Genomic DNA, 4361 nt, shown 5'->3' with positions numbered 1-4361 from the left:
GCATTTTTGAAATTACAGGCAATTTATGGCACTAAATTATTATAATTGATATGCAAGTTACAGTATGTACCTAAATTTTTGGTATGTTTTTTAAACAGAATAGACATGAGTATGCATGCATTAAATTGAAAAAAATATTAAAAAAACAGGTAAAATGTTTATATGGGAATATGATAACTATAATAATTTGAAAATCTGGAAGCATTCCTTAATTTGTTTTAAAAAGATTGACATTTCTTTTGTTGAAGTGAAGACAGTAAATATGAGTTAATTTGTCATTCCTTTATAATGCTCCATTGTGGACAGCTTTTTTCTATAGTGGTATTAAAAAGTATAACAGGTACTCCAAATATCTCTCTCTATATATAAAAGGCTAATATGCAAAGTGTCCCCTTGGGAGTTCGACCGGGAGACTGGGAGTTCGCTTGCTCGCTATGATGTGTGCTGACCATCAGGGGGCGGTGCTAAACATGGCAGACAACCAGGGACGGTGGCGGGGCACTGAGGGAGTGAGGGTAGGAGGAGGTGGGGAGGCAGGGAGAGGGGGAGGCAGGGAGGCAGGGAGGCAGGGAGGCAGGGAACCTGATCAGCCCTGATCAGCCCTGATCGCTGGACAGGCCTAGGGATCCTACCCGTGCATGAATTTTGTGCACCGGGCCTCTAGTCTATATAATAAAAGCTTAAGTGACCTTTACGGTGGAATGACCAGAACGACCGGTGGCTATGATGCGCACTGACCTCCAGGGGGAAGATGCTCAATGCAGGAGCTGTCCCCTGGTGGTCAGTGCACTCCCACAGGGGGAGCACTGCTCAGCCAGAAGCTGGGCTCAAGGCTGGTGAGTGCAGCGGTGGTGGTGGGAGCCTCTCCTACCTCTGCAGCAGTGCTAAGGAGCAGTGAGCTGAGCAGTAAGGAGCAGCAAGCAGGCGGGTGGTAAGGAGTGAGGGGTCCCAGACTACAAGAGGGTGCAGGCTGGGCTGAGGGACCCTCCAACCCCAGTGCACTGGGCCTCTTAGTATCTCTATATATACTTAACTATCAATAATTCTTTTCATGAAATTCAACTGCTTTGGTTATCTTTTGCTAAGAAACTACCCCAAAAGTTACTAGCTCAAAGGAGCAACCATTTTATTATTTTTTCATTAATGCTGTGTGGGCAGTGCTTGGAGGGATTAACTTGTTTCTGCTCCACATGGTGTCATCCGGGGTGTTTCAAATGGCTAGGGGCTGCTGAAATGAATGGCACAACTTGGGTCATAAATCTGGAGTCTCTGTTTCCAGGATCTCCTGGATTCCTCAGTTGTCTTTTCTTTTTTTTTTTTTAATATTCTAATTATTTTTTATTTTTTATTTTTATTGCTTAAAGCATTACCTCAGTTGTCTTTTCTGTGACCACTTCATGTGGTTAGTTAGCTTGGGTTTCCTCACACCAGGTGATCTTAGTTTAGTTGGACTTTCCAGAGCACTGAACTGTTAGTTTCCAGGCAAACTTTCAAAGTTTAGGCCTGACACAGGCACAGTGCCATTTTTACTGCATTTATTGGTTAAAGCAGGTCATTAGACCCTAGCCCAGATTCAGTGGAGAGAGTTCCACAGGCCCTGAATACTGGAAGACATGCTTCATTGGGGGCCATCTTTGGAGGTTAGCTACCACATCAATGTTTATGAAAGAAATTCCATAAACATTAAACTGACTCTATTTCCTACCAAATAACCAAAAGCAAAGGAATGCTCAACTTAATTGTCTTTCACTATACACAAGTCTACACTCAAATCCTTCTGATGTTTTTCCATGATCTCTCCCAAATTTGTCTCATTCAAATTCTTTCAGCACTGCAGTCTCTTCATTAGGTCCTAGGAGGAGTCTCATCTAAATTATACATTTCCAGATGTCTGAATTCCCAAAACCAGAAAAATTAAGGTATGACTAACTTAATTTATATATTTGTATAGAGTTGTTAACTTGGTAATTTTTAAATTTGTAATTAAGAATAATTAAAACTGTACCATTTACTATTACTCTTGCTTCTTAAAGGAAAGTACATTGAATAAAAATTCACCGGCTTCTCTCTGGCACCCAGGACCTGGGCTTCCCTCGCAGCCCTAGCTTCGTCTGGAAGGACATCCAGTCTAATTAGCATACTATGCTTTTATTATTATAGATTCTTCTTATTTGGGTTCAGGTAAGGAAAACTCCATCAATAACTGACACTGGTTCTTGGACCTAGTATTTGGGAACCTCTAGTCAAGCCACTGTTGCTGAACATTGTCAAGGTCCTTTTTATTCTGAATCATGCTAAAAGCATTTGACACCCTTCCCTAGGGAATGTAATCATACCGATCAAATTGCAAACTTTATAATTCCTCTTTTACATGGAATCATTAAAATCTGTGCTAATGTAAATAATACAATTATGAAATACTTGGTATTGTATTAGGATTGGATAGTGTTAGCATACTCAGCAGCTACGAATGAGGACTCTGGAGTCAGACTGCCTCTGTTCCAATCTCAGTTGTCATAACCTTGAGCAAAAACCTTTAGCCTAATTAAGTCCAACCTTGCTGCACCTCAGTTTCCCCATCTATGTAAGTATAATCATAGCTGAGTTCTTTTAAAGTTTTAATAAATACTATGTATAAAATTCAGGGATTAGTGCCCAGCACATGATAGCACTCAGTATATATAATTAATATTTATTATATTTATACATAATATCAGGATTTTGCATTTGACTTAGGATCTTAATATATATTTTAAGGGTAATCTCAAATATCCACAATACTTTTGAAGAAATTAGTCACAATTAGACAGAATTTTAAAGTTGGAAGGAACTTTAATGTCATATGATTCTATCCTGTATAGCTGAGGACTTTATTCAGAAATTACAAAACATTGATAGAGTCCATCTATCTTATGGTATAAGACAACTAGTGTGGGTTACAATCATCAGACTAACCTTATAGATAAGTAAAATCTATAGACTCCACAGATATTTCTAGCAGCTTTGTCAGGTTGGTTTTCAGTCCCACTTATATTTATCAGTGCCACTCATAGATGAACTACCTGCACTTTATCATATATGTCCAAATAGAAAGCAACATAATGCTCATAGTCTCTGCAAAACAACAAAATTCCTAAAAATACCTAAAAATGGTAAAAAGGACAAGCAGTGTTTAAGAAATTTTAGGGCAACTGCCAGATTTATTTTAAGCCCTACGCTTAAAAATAAATATAATTCACATGACTGGCTTAAAATATCAGAGCCAAGAAAAGTCACTGCAAAAGTATTTAATGAAATACCTGTATTTGTTTAATGGTTGTCTTTGATGTGATTCTTGTGAACTTACTTCCTATCTTGATTTATACAGTGGATTTTATATCTAAATATTTCTTGTATATAATAAAATGAAAACAGAATAGTCATTTTTCAAACGATATATATAACATTTTCTTAAACTCTGACTCACGTCATAAAGTTGTTGGACTAGTCAGATGCTGTCCAATGCTTTTTATGCAGAAAGAAAATTGGTTCATCTGTAGCATTAAGTAAAACATCCACGTTTTCTATTTGACCTAAAGCTAAAAACTAAGATTGATTAAAAGTAGAGGTAGATTTCCTACTGAAAGCAGCGAAGAACTTTATCAGCTGATTGAGTAACAAGCCTTTCACCCTCACACCACAGTCAATGAAGCAACTCAATTAGGGAGGAAATGCCTATTGTTTTGATGTTCTAATAAGCTCTGCTAAAATCACAATTCTGTTTCACTGAACGTTTTGAACTCGAAACGGGAGGATTTCACAGCAAGAAGAGAAATACAATGGGAGTGTTAATGGTGTGGGAGAACTAGTATAAATAACTTTAATGTTTTTTTTTCTGAGTTTATTTCCCGTTTTTAAAAAGAATAAATTGAGCTTGACTTCCATTGACTCTCTTTCCTGGAGTCAATATTTTAATGCTCCCCTGACACACACGTTCGGCTTAGGAGGACTGAGCACTAATTTGCTTGGTAATTTTCCCACCGACTTCTAGGCTGGTGAAACGTTGTGGGGTTCACGGAGGGCCCCCAAACCAAACCCCGCTGGTGCTAAACTGCTGGGGCCTGCCGGCGAACAAGCATCTTGCCTTAAAAACAAAAATAAATAATAAAAAAAAAACCAACCAAAAAAAAAAATGGAAAACAAAACCCCAAAGCCCTATCTCCAAAATAACAGTAAGCATCCTTTCTTTCTGGTCAGAACTCTCCGGACGATGGCAGCCGGGAGGAAGCAGAGCTGGGGCAGCGGCCAGGACCCGGCCCGAGGCTGCGAGGTCCGCCCCGCCCGCCCCCCCTCCACAGCCGCCCGGGAGCCCCTGCGTGGCT

This window comes from Myotis lucifugus, unplaced genomic scaffold (genome assembly GCF_000147115.1).
Source record: "Myotis lucifugus unplaced genomic scaffold, Myoluc2.0 scaffold_200, whole genome shotgun sequence".
Taxonomy (NCBI): domain Eukaryota; kingdom Metazoa; phylum Chordata; class Mammalia; order Chiroptera; family Vespertilionidae; genus Myotis; species Myotis lucifugus.
This window is presented reverse-complemented; position numbering follows the sequence as displayed.